The following is a 12,031-nucleotide window of genomic DNA, read 5'->3' as shown; positions in this document are numbered from 1 at the left end:
ATGGCCGTTGACAGCAGCTGTTCAATTTGAACCTTCTTTTACTATCTCATAGAGAAACTAACACAATTTTCAGGTTCAAAAAGGTCAACGGAACATGGGATTCCCAGCCAGTCTCCCATGCTGGTACTTGCCAAGCCTTAAGCTGCATTGCTGCTGCGATCTGACGAGAGCAGGCACATTCAGCTTAGAATGGCCGTTGACAGCAGCTGTTCAATTTGAACCTTCTTTTACTATCTCATAGAGAAACTAACACAATTTTCAGGTTCAAAAAGGTCAACGGAACTAGGGATTCCCAGCCAGTCTCCCATGCTGGTACTTGCCAAGCCTTAAGCTGCTGCGATCTGACGAGAGCAGGCACATTCAGCTTAGAATGGCCGTTGACAGCAGCTGTTCAATTTGAACCTTCTTTTACTATCTCATAGAGAAACTAACACAATTTTCAGGTTCAAAAAGGTCAACAGAACTTGGGATTCCCAGCCAGTCTCCCATGCTGGTACTTGCCAAGCCTTAAGCTGCATTGCTGCTGCAATCTGACGAGAGCAGGCACATTCAGCTGAGAATGGCTGTTGACAGCAGCTGTTCAATTTGAACCTTCTTTTACTATCTCATAGAGAAACTAACACAATTTTCAGGTTCAAAAAGGTCAACGGAACTTGGGATTCCCAGCCAGTCTCCCATGCTGGTACTTGCCAAGCCTTAAGCTGCATTGATGCTGCGATCTGACGAGAGCAGGCACATTCAGCTTAGAATGGCCGTTGACAGCAGCTGTTCAGTTTGAACCTTCTTTTACTATCTCATAGAGAAACTAACACAATTTTCAGGTTCAAAAAGGTCAACGGAACTTGGGATTCCCAGCCAGTCTCCCATGCTGGTACTTGCCAAGCCTTAAGCTTCATTGCTGCTGCGATCTGACGAGAGCAGGCACATTCAGCTTAGAATGGCCGTTGACAGCAGCTGTTCAATTTGAACCTTCTTTTACTATCTCATAGAGAAACTAACACAATTTTCAGGTTCAAAAAGGTCAACAGAACTTGGGATTCCCAGCCAGTCTCCCATGCTGGTACTTGCCAAGCCTTAAGCTGCAATGCTGCTGCGATCTGACGAGAGCAGGCACATTCAGCTTAGAATGGCCGTTGACAGCAGCTGTTCAATTTGAACCTTCTTTTACCATCTTTGACAGAGAAACTAACAATTTTCAGGTTCAAAAAGGTCAACGGAACTTGGGATTCCCAGCCAGTCTCCCATGCTGGTACTTGCCAAGCCTTAAGCTGCATTGCTGCTGCGATCTGACGAGAGCAGGCACATTCAGCTTAGAATGGCCGTTGACAGCAGCTGTTCAATTTGAACCTTCTTTTACTATCTCATAGAGAAACTAACACAATTTTCAGGTTCAAAAAGGTCAACGGAACTTGGGATTCCCAGCCAGTCTCCCATGCTGGTACTTGCCAAGCCTTAAGCTGCTGCGATCTGACGAGAGCAGGCACATTCAGCTTAGAATGGCCGTTGACAGCAGCTGTTCAATTTGAACCTTCTTTTACTATCTCATAGAGAAACTAACACAATTTTCAGGTTCAAAAAGGTCAACAGAACTTGGGATTCCCAGCCAGTCTCCCATGCTGGTACTTGCCAAGCCTTAAGCTGCATTGCTGCTGCGATCTGACGAGAGCAGGCACATTCAGCTTAGAATGGCTGTTGACAGCAGCTGTTCAATTTGAACCTTCTTTTACTATCTCATAGAGAAACTAACACAATTTTCAGGTTCAAAAAGGTCAACGGAACTTGGGATTCCCAGCCAGTCTCCCATGCTTGTACTTGCCAAGCCTTAAGCTGCATTGCTGCTGCGATCTGACGAGAGCAGGCACATTCAGCTTAGAATGGCCGTTGACAGCAGCTGTTCAATTTGAACCTTCTTTTACCATCTTTGACAGAGAAACTAACAATTTTCAGGTTCAAAAAGGTCAACGGAACTTGGGATTCCCAGCCAGTCTCCCATGCTGGTACTTGCCAAGCCTTAAGCTGCATTGCTGCTGCGATCTGACGAGAGCAGGCACATTCAGCTTAGAATGGCCGTTGACAGCAGCTGTTCAATTTGAACCTTCTTTTAATATCTCATAGAGAAACTAACACAATTTTCAGGTTCAAAAAGGTCAACGGAACTTAGGATTCCCAGCCAGTCTCCCATGCTGGTACTTGCCAAGCCTTAAGCTGCATTGCTGCTGCGAACTGACGAGAGCAGGCACATTCAGCTTAGAATGGCCGTTAGCAGCAGCTGTTCAATTTGAACCTTCTTTTATTATCTCATAGAGAAACTAACACAATTTTCAGGTTCAAAAAGGTCAACGGAACTTGGGATTCCCAGCCAGTCTCCCATGCTGGTACTTGCCAAGCCTTAAGCTGCTGCGATCTGACGAGAGCAGGCACATTCAGCTTAGAATGGCCGTTGACAGCAGCTGTTCAATTTGAACCTTCTTTTACCATCTTTGACAGAGAAACTAACAATTTTCAGGTTCAAAAAGGTCAACGGAACTTGGGATTCCCAGCCAGTCTCCCATGCTGGTACTTGCCAAGCCTTAAGCTGCATTGCTGCTGCGATCTGACGAGAGCAGGCACATTCAGCTTAGAATGGCCGTTGACAGCAGCTGCCTAATTTCTACTTTCTTTTACTATCTCATAGAGAAACTAACACAATTTTCAGGTTCAAAAAGCTCAACGGAACTTGGGATTCCCAGCCAGTCTCCCATGCTGGTACTTGCCAAGCCTTAAGCTGCATTGCTGCTGCGATCTGACGAGAGCAGGCACATTCAGCTTAGAAGGGCCGTTGACAGCAGCTGTTCAGTTTGAACCTTCTTTTACTATCTCATAGAGAAACTAACACAATTTTCAGGTTCAAAAAGGTCAACGGAACTTGGGATTCACAGCCAGTCTCCCATGCTGGTACTTGCCAAGCCTTAAGCCGCATCGCTGCTGTGATCCGACAAGAGCACGCACATTCAGCTTAGAATGGCCGTTGACAGCAGCTGTTCAATTTGAACCTTCTTTTACTATCTCATAGAGAAACTAACACAATTTTCAGGTTCAAAAAGGTCAACAGAACTTGGGATTCCCAGCCAGTCTCCCATGCTGGTACTTGCCAAGCCTTAAGCTGCATTGCTGCTGCGATCTGACGAGAGCAGGCACATTCAGCTTAGAATTGCCGTTGACAGCAGCTGTTCAATTTGAACCTTCTTTTACTATCTCATAGAGAAACTAACACAATTTTCAGGTTCAAAAAGGTCAACGGAACTTGGGATTCCCAGCCAGTCTCCCATGCTGTTACTTGCCAAGCCTAAAGCTGCATTGCTGCTGCGATCTGACGAGAGCAGGCACATTCAGCTTAGAATGGCCGTTGACAGCAGCTGTTCAGTTTGAACCTTCTTTTACTATCTCATAGAGAAACTAACACAATTTTCAGGTTCAAAAAGGTCAACGGAACTTGGGATTCCCAGCCAGTCTCCCATGCTGGTACTTGCCAAGCCTTAAGCTGCATTGCTGCTGCGATCTGACGAGAGCAGGCACATTCAGCTTAGAATGGCCGTTGACAGCAGCTGTTCAATTTGAACCTTCTTTTACTATCTCATAGAGAAACTAACACAATTTTCAGGTTCAAAAAGGTCAACGGAACTTGGGATTCCCAGCCAGTCTCCCATGCTGGTACTTGCCAAGCCTTAAGCTGCATTGCTGCTGCGATCTGACGAGAGCAGGCACATTAGGCTTAGAATGGCCGTTGACAGCAGCTGTTCAATTTGAACCTTTTTTTACTATCTCATAGAGAAACTAACACAATTTTCAGGTTCAAAAAGGTCAACAGAACTTGGGATTCCCAGCCAGTCTCCCATGCTGGTACTTGCCAAGCCTTAAGCTGCATTGCTGCTGCGATCTGACGAGAGCAGGCACATTCAGCTTAGAATGGCCGTTGACAGCAGCTGTTCAATTTGAACCTTCTTTTACTATCTCATAGAGAAACTAACACAATTTTCAGGTTCAAAAAGGTCAACGGAACTTGGGATTCCCAGCCAGTCTCCCATGCTGGTACTTGCCAAGCCTTAAGCTGCATTGCTGCTGCAATCTGACGAGAGCAGGCACATTCAGCTTAGAATGGCCGTTGACAGCAGCTGTTCAATTTGAACCTTCTTTTACTATCTCATAGAGAAACTAACACAATTTTCAGGTTCAAAAAGGTCAACAGAACTTGGGATTCCCAGCCAGTCTCCCATGCTGGTACTTGCCAAGCCTTAAGCTGCATTGCTGCTGCGATCTGACGAGAGCAGGCACATTCAGCTTAGAATGGCCGTTGACAGCAGCTGTTCAATTTGAACCTTCTTTTACTATCTCATAGAAAAACTAATACAATTTTCAGGTTCAAAAAGGTCAACAGAACTTGGGATTCCCAGCCAGTCTCCCATGCTGGTACTTGCCAAGCCTTAAGCTGCATTGCTGCTGCGATCTGACGAGAGCAGGCACATTCAGCTTAGAATGGCCGTTGACAGCAGCTGTTCAATTTGAACCTTCTTTTACCATCTTTGACAGAGAAACTAACAATTTTCAGGTTCAAAAAGGTCAACGGAACTTGGGATTCCCAGCCAGTTTCCCATGCTGGTACTTGCCAAGCCTTAAGCTGCATTGCTGCTGCGATCTGACGAGAGCAGGCACATTCAGCTTAGAATGGCCGTTGACAGCAGCTGTTCAATTTGAACCTTCTTTTAATATCTCATAGAGAAACTAACACAATTTTCAGGTTCAAAAAGGTCAACGGAACTTAGGATTCCCAGCCAGTCTCCCATGCTGGTACTTGCCAAGCCTTAAGCTGCTGCGATCTGACGAGAGCAGGCACATTCAGCTTAGAATGGCCGTTGACAGCAGCTGTTCAATTTGAACCTTCTTTTACTATCTCATAGAAAAACTAACACAATTTTCAGGTTCAAAAAGGTCAACAGAACTTGGGATTCCCAGCCAGTCTCCCATGCTGGTACTTGCCAAGCCTTAAGCTGCATTGCTGCTGCGATCTAACGAGAGCAGGCACATTCAGCTTAGAATGGCCGTTGACAGCAGCTGTTCAATTTGAACCTTCTTTTACTATCTCATAGAAAAACTAACACAATTTTCAGGTTCAAAAAGGTCAACAGAACTTGGGATTCCCAGCCAGTCTCCCATGCTGGTACTTGCCAAGCCTTAAGCTGCATTGCTGCTGCGATCTAACGAGAGCAGGCACATTCAGCTTAGAATGGCCGTTGACAGCAGCTGTTCAATTTGAACCTTCTTTTACCATCTTTGACAGAGAAACTAACAATTTTCAGGTTCAAAAAGGTCAACGGAACTTGGGATTCCCAGCCAGTCTCCCATGCTGGTACTTGCCAAGCCTTAAGCTGCATTGCTGCTGCGATCTGACGAGAGCAGGCACATTCAGCTTAGAATGGCCGTTGACAGCAGCTGCCTAATTTCTACTTTCTTTTACTATCTCATAGAGAAACTAACACAATTTTCAGGTTCAAAAAGCTCAACGGAACTTGGGATTCCCAGCCAGTCTCCCATGCTGGTACTTGCCAAGCCTTAAGCTGCATTGCTGCTGCGATCTGACGAGAGCAGGCACATTCAGCTTAGAAGGGCCGTTGACAGCAGCTGTTCAGTTTGAACCTTCTTTTACTATCTCATAGAGAAACTAACACAATTTTCAGGTTCAAAAAGGTCAACGGAACTTGGGATTCACAGCCAGTCTCCCATGCTGGTACTTGCCAAGCCTTAAGCCGCATCGCTGCTGTGATCCGACAAGAGCACACAGATTCAGCTTAGAATGGCCGTTGACAGCAGCTGTTCAATTTGAACCTTCTTTTACTATCTCATAGAGAAACTAACACAATTTTCAGGTTCAAAAAGGTCAACGGAACTTGGGATTCCCAGCCAGTCTCCCATGCTGGTACTTGCCAAGCCTTAAGCTGCATTGCTGCTGCGATCTGACGAGAGCAGGCACATTCAGCTTAGAATGGCCGTTGACAGCAGCTGTTCAATTTGAACCTTCTTTTACTATCTCATAGAGAAACTAACACAATTTTCAGGTTCAAAAAGGTCAACAGAACTTGGGATTCCCAGCCAGTCTCCCATGCTGGTACTTGCCAAGCCTTAAGCTGCATTGCTGCTGCGATCTGACGAGAGCAGGCACATTCAGCTTAGAATGGCCGTTGACAGCAGCTGTTCAATTTGAACCTTCTTTTACTATCTCATAGAGAAACTAACACAATTTTCAGGTTCAAAAAGGTCAACGGAACTTGGGATTCCCAGCCAGTCTCCCATGCTGTTACTTGCCAAGCCTAAAGCTGCATTGCTGCTGCGATCTGACGAGAGCAGGCACATTCAGCTTAGAATGGCCGTTGACAGCAGCTGTTCAGTTTGAACCTTCTTTTACTATCTCATAGAGAAACTAACACAATTTTCAGGTTCAAAAAGGTCAACGGAACTTGGGATTCCCAGCCAGTCTCCCATGCTGGTACTTGCCAAGCCTTAAGCTGCATTGCTGCTGCGATCTGACGAGAGCAGGCACATTCAGCTTAGAATGGCCGTTGACAGCAGCTGTTCAATTTGAACCTTCTTTTACCATCTTTGACAGAGAAACTAACAATTTTCAGGTTCAAAAAGGTCAACAGAACTTGGGATTCCCAGCCAGTCTCCCATGCTGGTACTTGCCAAGCCTTAAGCTGCATTGTTGCTGCGATGTGACTAGAGCAGGCACATTCAGCTTAGAATGGCCGTTGACAGCAGCTGTTCAATTTGAACCTTCTTTTACTATCTCATAGAGAAACTAACACAATTTTCAGGTTCAAAAAGGTCAACGGAACTTGGGATTCCCAGCCAGTCTCCCATGCTGGTACTTGCCAAGCCTTAAGCTGCATTGCTGCTGCGATCTGACGAGAGCAGGCACATTCAGCTTAGAATGGCCGTTGACAGCAGCTGTTCAATTTGAACCTTCTTTTACTATCTCATAGAGAAACTAACACAATTTTAAGGTTCAAAAAGGTCAACGGAACTTGGGATTCCCAGCCAGTCTCCCATGCTGGTACTTGCCAAGCCTTAAGCTGCATTGCTGCTGCGATCTGATGAGAGCATGCACATTCAGCTTAGAATGGCTGTTGACAGCAGCTGTTCAATTTGAACCTTCTTTTACTATCTCATAGAGAAACTAACACAATTTTCAGGTTCAAAAAGGTCAACGGAACTTGGGATTCCCAGCCAGTCTCCCATGCTGGTACTTGCCAAGCCTTAAGCTGCTGCGATCTGACGAGAGCAGGCACATTCAGCTTAGAATGGCCGTTGACAGCAGCTGTTCAATTTGAACCTTCTTTTACTATCTCATAGAGAAACTAACACAATTTTCAGGTTCAAAAAGGTCAACAGAACTTGGGATTCCCAGCCAGTCTCCCATGCTGGTACTTGCCAAGCCTTAAGCTGCATTGCTGCTGCGATCTGACGAGAGCAGGCACATTCAGCTTAGAATGGCCGTTGACAGCAGCTGTTCAATTTGAACCTTCTTTTACTATCTCATAGAGAAACTAACACAATTTTCAGGTTCAAAAAGGTCAACGGAACTTGGGATTCCCAGCCAGTCTCCCATGCTGGTACTTGCCAAGCCTTAAGCTGCATTGCTGCTGCGATCTGACGAGAGCAGGCACATTCAGCTTAGAATGGCCGTTGACAGCAGCTGTTCAATTTGAACCTTCTTTTACTATCTCATAGAGAAACTAACACAATTTTCAGGTTCAAAAAGCTCAACGGAACTTGGGATTCCCAGCCAGTCTCCCATGCTGGTACTTGCCAAGCCTTAAGCTGCATTGCTGCTGCGATCTGACGAGAGCAGGCACATTCAGCTTAGAATGGCCGTTGACAGCAGCTGTTCAATTTGAACCTTCTTTTACTATCTCATAGAGAAACTAACACAATTTTCAGGTTCAAAAAGGTCAACGGAACTTGGGATTCCCAGCCAGTCTCCCATGCTGGTACTTGCCAAGCCTTAAGCTGCATTGCTGCTGCGATCTGACGAGAGCAGGCACATTCAGCTTAGAATGGCCGTTGACAGCAGCTGTTCAATTTGAACCTTCTTTTACCATCTTTGACAGAGAAACTAACAATTTTCAGGTTCAAAAAGGTCAACGGAACTTGGGATTCCCAGCCAGTCTCCCATGCTGTTACTTGCCAAGCCTTAAGCTGCATTGCTGCTGCGATCTGACGAGAGCAGGCACATTCAGCTTAGAATGGCCGTTGACAGCAGCTTTTCAATTTGAACCTTCTTTTACTATCTCATAGAGAAACTAACACAATTTTCAGGTTCAAAAAGGTCAACGGAACTTGGGAGTCCCAGCCAGTCTCCCATGCTGGTACTTGCCAAGCCTTAAGCTGCATTGCTGCTGCGATCTGACGAGAGCAGGCACATTCAGCTTAGAATGGCCGTTGACAGCAGCTGTTCAATTTGAACCTTCTTTTACTATCTCATAGAGAAACTAACACAATTTTCAGGTTCAAAAAGGTCAACGGAACTAGGGATTCCCAGCCAGTCTCCCATGCTGGTACTTGCCAAGCCTTAAGCTGCTGCGATCTGACGAGAGCAGGCACATTCAGCTTAGAATGGCCGTTGACAGCAGCTGTTCAATTTGAACCTTCTTTTACTATCTCATAGAGAAACTAACACAATTTTCAGGTTCAAAAAGGTCAACAGAACTTGGGATTCCCAGCCAATCTCCCATGCTGGTACTTGCCAAGCCTTAAGCTGCATTGCTGCTGCGATCTGACGAGAGCAGGCACATTCAGCTGAGAATGGCTGTTGACAGCAGCTGTTCAATTTGAACCTTCTTTTACTATCTCATAGAGAAACTAACACAATTTTCAGGTTCAAAAAGGTCAACGGAACTTGGGATTCCCAGCCAGTCTCCCATGCTGGTACTTGCCAAGCCTTAAGCTGCATTGATGCTGCGATCTGACGAGAGCAGGCACATTCAGCTTAGAATGGCCGTTGACAGCAGCTGTTCAGTTTGAACCTTCTTTTACTATCTCATAGAGAAACTAACACAATTTTCAGGTTCAATAAGGTCAACGGAACTTGGGATTCCCAGCCAGTCTCCCATGCTGGTACTTGCCGAGCCTTAAGCTTCATTGCTGCTGCGATCTGACGAGAGCAGGCACATTCAGCTTAGAATGGCCGTTGACAGCAGCTGTTCAATTTGAACCTTCTTTTACTATCTCATAGAGAAACTAACACAATTTTCAGGTTCAAAAAGGTCAACAGAACTTGGGATTCCCAGCCAGTCTCCCATGCTGGTACTTGCCAAGCCTTAAGCTGCAATGCTGCTGCGATCTGACGAGAGCAGGCACATTCATCTTAGAATGGCCGTTGACAGCAGCTGTTCAATTTGAACCTTCTTTTACCATCTTTGACAGAGAAACTAACAATTTTTAGGTTCAAAAAGGTCAACGGAACTTGGGATTCCCAGCCAGTCTCCCATGCTGGTACTAGCCAAGCCTTAAGCTGCATTGCTGCTGCGATCTGACGAGAGCAGGCACATTCAGCTTAGAATGGCCGTTGACAGCAGCTGTTCAATTTGAACCTTCTTTTACCATCTTTGACAGAGAAACTAACAATTTTCAGGTTCAAAAAGGTCAACGGAACTTGGGATTCCAAGCCAGTCTCCCATGCTGGTACTTGCCAAGCCTTAAGCTGCATTGCTGCTGCGATCTGACGAGAGCAGGCACATTCAGCTTAGAATGGCCATTGACAGCAGCTGTTCAATTTGAACCTTCTTTTAATATCCTATAGAGAAACTAACACAATTTTCAGGTTCAAAAAGGTCAACGGAACTTAGGATTCCCAGCCAGTCTCCCATGCTGGTACTTGCCAAGCCTTAAGCTGCATTGCTGCTGCGAACTGACGAGAGCAGGCACATTCAGCTTAGAATGGCCGTTAGCAGCAGCTGTTCAATTTGAACCTTCTTTTACTATCTCATAGAGAAACTAACACAATTTTCAGGTTCAAAAAGGTCAACGGAACTTGGGATTCCCAGCCAGTCTCCCATGCTGGTACTTGCCAAGCCTTAAGCTGCTGCGATCTGACGAGAGCAGGCACATTCAGCTTAGAATGGCCGTTGACAGCAGCTGTTCAATTTGAACCTTCTTTTACCATCTTTGACAGAGAAACTAACAATTTTCAGGTTCAAAAAGGTCAACGGAACTTGGGATTCCCAGCCAGTCTCCCATGCTGGTACTTGCCAAGCCTTAAGCTGCATTGCTGCTGCGATCTGACGAGAGCAGGCACATTCAGCTTAGAATGGCCGTTGACAGCAGCTGCCTAATTTCTACTTTCTTTTACTATCTCATAGAGAAACTAACACAATTTTCAGGTTCAAAAAGCTCAACGGAACTTGGGATTCCCAGCCAGTCTCCCATGCTGGTACTTGCCAAGCCTTAAGCTGCATTGCTGCTGCGATCTGACGAGAGCAGGCACATTCAGCTTAGAAGGGCCGTTGACAGCAGCTGTTCAATTTGAACCTTCTTTTACTATCTCATAGAGAAACTAACACAATTTTCAGGTTCAAAAAGGTCAACGGAACTTGGGATTCCCAGCCAGTCTCCCATGCTGGTACTTGCCAAGCCTTAAGCTGCATTGATGCTGCGATCTGACGAGAGCAGGCACATTCAGCTTAGAATGGCCGTTGACAGCAGCTGTTCAGTTTGAACCTTCTTTTACTATCTCATAGAGAAACTAACACAATTTTCAGGTTCAAAAAGGTCAACGGAACTTGGGATTCACAGCCAGTCTCCCATGCTGGTACTTGCCAAGCCTTAAGCCGCATCGCTGCTGTGATCCGACAAGAGCACGCACATTCAGCTTAGAATGGCCGTTGACAGCAGCTGTTCAATTTGAACCTTCTTTTACTATCTCATAGAGAAACTAACACAATTTTCAGGTTCAAAAAGGTCAACGGAACTTGGGATTCCCAGCCAGTCTCCCATGCTGGTACTTGCCAAGCCTTAAGCTGCATTGCTGCTGCGATCTGACGAGAGCAGGCACATTCAGCTTAGAATGGCCGTTGACAGCAGCTGTTCAATTTGAACCTTCTTTTACTATCTCATAGAGAAACTAACACAATTTTCAGGTTCAAAAAGGTCAACAGAACTTGGGATTCCCAGCCAGTCTCCCATGCTGGTACTTGCCAAGCCTTAAGCTGCATTGCTGCTGCGATCTGACGAGAGCAGGCACATTCAGCTTAGAATTGCCGTTGACAGCAGCTGTTCATTTTGAACCTTCTTTTACTATCTCATAGAGAAACTAACACAATTTTCAGGTTCAAAAAGGTCAACGGAACTTGGGATTCCCAGCCAGTCTCCCATGCTGTTACTTGCCAAGCCTAAAGCTGCATTGCTGCTGCGATCTGACGAGAGCAGGCACATTCAGCTTAGAATGGCCGTTGACAGCAGCTGTTCAGTTTGAACCTTCTTTTACTATCTCATAGAGAAACTAACACAATTTTCAGGTTCAAAAAGGTCAACGGAACTTGGGATTCCCAGCCAGTCTCCCATGCTGGTACTTGCCAAGCCTTAAGCTGCATTGCTGCTGCGATCTGACGAGAGCAGGCACATTCAGCTTAGAATGGCCGTTGACAGCAGCTGTTCAATTTGAACCTTCTTTTACTATCTCATAGAGAAACTAACACAATTTTCAGGTTCTAAAAGGTCAACGGAACTTGGGATTCCCAGCCAGTCTCCCATGCTGGTACTTGCCAAGCCTTAAGCTGCATTGCTGCTGCGATCTGACGAGAGCAGGCACATTCAGCTTAGAATGGCCATTGACAGCAGCTGTTCAATTTGAACCTTCTTTTACTATCTCAATGAGAAACTAACACAATTTTCAGGTTCAAAAAGGTCAACGGAACTTGGGATTCCCAGCCAGTCTCCCATGCTGGTACTTGCCAAGCCTTAAGCCGCATCGCTGCTGTGATCCGACAAGAGCACGCACATT

General features: G+C 45.7%; 48 pseudogenes; all 48 read right to left on the bottom strand.

The window, feature by feature from the left end:
- Window positions 1-452: 452 nt before the first annotated feature.
- On the bottom strand, window positions 453-571 carry LOC140094582 (5S ribosomal RNA; annotated as a pseudogene).
- Window positions 572-641: 70 nt separating this feature from the next.
- On the bottom strand, window positions 642-760 carry LOC140084372 (5S ribosomal RNA; annotated as a pseudogene).
- Window positions 761-830: 70 nt separating this feature from the next.
- LOC140089848 (5S ribosomal RNA) lies at window positions 831-949 on the bottom strand (annotated as a pseudogene).
- A 70-nt stretch (window positions 950-1,019) lies between these two features.
- LOC140093265 (5S ribosomal RNA) lies at window positions 1,020-1,138 on the bottom strand (annotated as a pseudogene).
- Window positions 1,139-1,208: 70 nt separating this feature from the next.
- On the bottom strand, window positions 1,209-1,327 carry LOC140100611 (5S ribosomal RNA; annotated as a pseudogene).
- Window positions 1,328-1,578: 251 nt separating this feature from the next.
- Window positions 1,579-1,697, bottom strand: LOC140081875 (5S ribosomal RNA; annotated as a pseudogene).
- A 70-nt stretch (window positions 1,698-1,767) lies between these two features.
- Window positions 1,768-1,886, bottom strand: LOC140086222 (5S ribosomal RNA; annotated as a pseudogene).
- A 70-nt stretch (window positions 1,887-1,956) lies between these two features.
- LOC140100610 (5S ribosomal RNA) lies at window positions 1,957-2,075 on the bottom strand (annotated as a pseudogene).
- A 440-nt stretch (window positions 2,076-2,515) lies between these two features.
- Window positions 2,516-2,634, bottom strand: LOC140100609 (5S ribosomal RNA; annotated as a pseudogene).
- Window positions 2,635-2,704: 70 nt separating this feature from the next.
- LOC140096049 (5S ribosomal RNA) lies at window positions 2,705-2,823 on the bottom strand (annotated as a pseudogene).
- Window positions 2,824-3,082: 259 nt separating this feature from the next.
- LOC140085523 (5S ribosomal RNA) lies at window positions 3,083-3,201 on the bottom strand (annotated as a pseudogene).
- Window positions 3,202-3,271: 70 nt separating this feature from the next.
- LOC140090753 (5S ribosomal RNA) lies at window positions 3,272-3,390 on the bottom strand (annotated as a pseudogene).
- A 70-nt stretch (window positions 3,391-3,460) lies between these two features.
- On the bottom strand, window positions 3,461-3,579 carry LOC140100607 (5S ribosomal RNA; annotated as a pseudogene).
- A 70-nt stretch (window positions 3,580-3,649) lies between these two features.
- Window positions 3,650-3,768, bottom strand: LOC140092259 (5S ribosomal RNA; annotated as a pseudogene).
- Window positions 3,769-3,838: 70 nt separating this feature from the next.
- Window positions 3,839-3,957, bottom strand: LOC140080828 (5S ribosomal RNA; annotated as a pseudogene).
- Window positions 3,958-4,027: 70 nt separating this feature from the next.
- LOC140086927 (5S ribosomal RNA) lies at window positions 4,028-4,146 on the bottom strand (annotated as a pseudogene).
- A 70-nt stretch (window positions 4,147-4,216) lies between these two features.
- LOC140080826 (5S ribosomal RNA) lies at window positions 4,217-4,335 on the bottom strand (annotated as a pseudogene).
- A 70-nt stretch (window positions 4,336-4,405) lies between these two features.
- LOC140080825 (5S ribosomal RNA) lies at window positions 4,406-4,524 on the bottom strand (annotated as a pseudogene).
- A 70-nt stretch (window positions 4,525-4,594) lies between these two features.
- LOC140083280 (5S ribosomal RNA) lies at window positions 4,595-4,713 on the bottom strand (annotated as a pseudogene).
- Window positions 4,714-4,964: 251 nt separating this feature from the next.
- Window positions 4,965-5,083, bottom strand: LOC140083086 (5S ribosomal RNA; annotated as a pseudogene).
- Window positions 5,084-5,153: 70 nt separating this feature from the next.
- Window positions 5,154-5,272, bottom strand: LOC140083085 (5S ribosomal RNA; annotated as a pseudogene).
- A 70-nt stretch (window positions 5,273-5,342) lies between these two features.
- On the bottom strand, window positions 5,343-5,461 carry LOC140100605 (5S ribosomal RNA; annotated as a pseudogene).
- A 70-nt stretch (window positions 5,462-5,531) lies between these two features.
- On the bottom strand, window positions 5,532-5,650 carry LOC140096047 (5S ribosomal RNA; annotated as a pseudogene).
- A 259-nt stretch (window positions 5,651-5,909) lies between these two features.
- LOC140100604 (5S ribosomal RNA) lies at window positions 5,910-6,028 on the bottom strand (annotated as a pseudogene).
- A 70-nt stretch (window positions 6,029-6,098) lies between these two features.
- On the bottom strand, window positions 6,099-6,217 carry LOC140080823 (5S ribosomal RNA; annotated as a pseudogene).
- A 70-nt stretch (window positions 6,218-6,287) lies between these two features.
- LOC140090752 (5S ribosomal RNA) lies at window positions 6,288-6,406 on the bottom strand (annotated as a pseudogene).
- A 70-nt stretch (window positions 6,407-6,476) lies between these two features.
- On the bottom strand, window positions 6,477-6,595 carry LOC140100603 (5S ribosomal RNA; annotated as a pseudogene).
- Window positions 6,596-6,854: 259 nt separating this feature from the next.
- Window positions 6,855-6,973, bottom strand: LOC140100602 (5S ribosomal RNA; annotated as a pseudogene).
- Window positions 6,974-7,043: 70 nt separating this feature from the next.
- Window positions 7,044-7,162, bottom strand: LOC140096346 (5S ribosomal RNA; annotated as a pseudogene).
- A 251-nt stretch (window positions 7,163-7,413) lies between these two features.
- On the bottom strand, window positions 7,414-7,532 carry LOC140080822 (5S ribosomal RNA; annotated as a pseudogene).
- Window positions 7,533-7,602: 70 nt separating this feature from the next.
- On the bottom strand, window positions 7,603-7,721 carry LOC140100601 (5S ribosomal RNA; annotated as a pseudogene).
- A 70-nt stretch (window positions 7,722-7,791) lies between these two features.
- On the bottom strand, window positions 7,792-7,910 carry LOC140088324 (5S ribosomal RNA; annotated as a pseudogene).
- Window positions 7,911-7,980: 70 nt separating this feature from the next.
- On the bottom strand, window positions 7,981-8,099 carry LOC140100599 (5S ribosomal RNA; annotated as a pseudogene).
- Window positions 8,100-8,169: 70 nt separating this feature from the next.
- On the bottom strand, window positions 8,170-8,288 carry LOC140091476 (5S ribosomal RNA; annotated as a pseudogene).
- A 70-nt stretch (window positions 8,289-8,358) lies between these two features.
- Window positions 8,359-8,477, bottom strand: LOC140093284 (5S ribosomal RNA; annotated as a pseudogene).
- A 251-nt stretch (window positions 8,478-8,728) lies between these two features.
- LOC140093756 (5S ribosomal RNA) lies at window positions 8,729-8,847 on the bottom strand (annotated as a pseudogene).
- Window positions 8,848-8,917: 70 nt separating this feature from the next.
- Window positions 8,918-9,036, bottom strand: LOC140084371 (5S ribosomal RNA; annotated as a pseudogene).
- A 70-nt stretch (window positions 9,037-9,106) lies between these two features.
- Window positions 9,107-9,225, bottom strand: LOC140091590 (5S ribosomal RNA; annotated as a pseudogene).
- Window positions 9,226-9,484: 259 nt separating this feature from the next.
- LOC140091855 (5S ribosomal RNA) lies at window positions 9,485-9,603 on the bottom strand (annotated as a pseudogene).
- A 70-nt stretch (window positions 9,604-9,673) lies between these two features.
- On the bottom strand, window positions 9,674-9,792 carry LOC140090208 (5S ribosomal RNA; annotated as a pseudogene).
- A 440-nt stretch (window positions 9,793-10,232) lies between these two features.
- LOC140100598 (5S ribosomal RNA) lies at window positions 10,233-10,351 on the bottom strand (annotated as a pseudogene).
- Window positions 10,352-10,421: 70 nt separating this feature from the next.
- On the bottom strand, window positions 10,422-10,540 carry LOC140096046 (5S ribosomal RNA; annotated as a pseudogene).
- Window positions 10,541-10,610: 70 nt separating this feature from the next.
- Window positions 10,611-10,729, bottom strand: LOC140084370 (5S ribosomal RNA; annotated as a pseudogene).
- A 259-nt stretch (window positions 10,730-10,988) lies between these two features.
- On the bottom strand, window positions 10,989-11,107 carry LOC140100595 (5S ribosomal RNA; annotated as a pseudogene).
- A 70-nt stretch (window positions 11,108-11,177) lies between these two features.
- On the bottom strand, window positions 11,178-11,296 carry LOC140085521 (5S ribosomal RNA; annotated as a pseudogene).
- A 70-nt stretch (window positions 11,297-11,366) lies between these two features.
- LOC140090751 (5S ribosomal RNA) lies at window positions 11,367-11,485 on the bottom strand (annotated as a pseudogene).
- Window positions 11,486-11,555: 70 nt separating this feature from the next.
- LOC140100594 (5S ribosomal RNA) lies at window positions 11,556-11,674 on the bottom strand (annotated as a pseudogene).
- Window positions 11,675-11,744: 70 nt separating this feature from the next.
- LOC140082849 (5S ribosomal RNA) lies at window positions 11,745-11,863 on the bottom strand (annotated as a pseudogene).
- Window positions 11,864-12,031: the final 168 nt, after the last annotated feature.

Source organism: Engystomops pustulosus, chromosome 9 (assembly GCF_040894005.1).
Source record: "Engystomops pustulosus chromosome 9, aEngPut4.maternal, whole genome shotgun sequence".
In the NCBI taxonomy this organism is placed as follows: Eukaryota; Metazoa; Chordata; class Amphibia; order Anura; family Leptodactylidae; genus Engystomops; species Engystomops pustulosus.
Note: the sequence above shows the minus strand (reverse complement) of the source record. Positions and strands in the feature narration are given on the sequence as shown.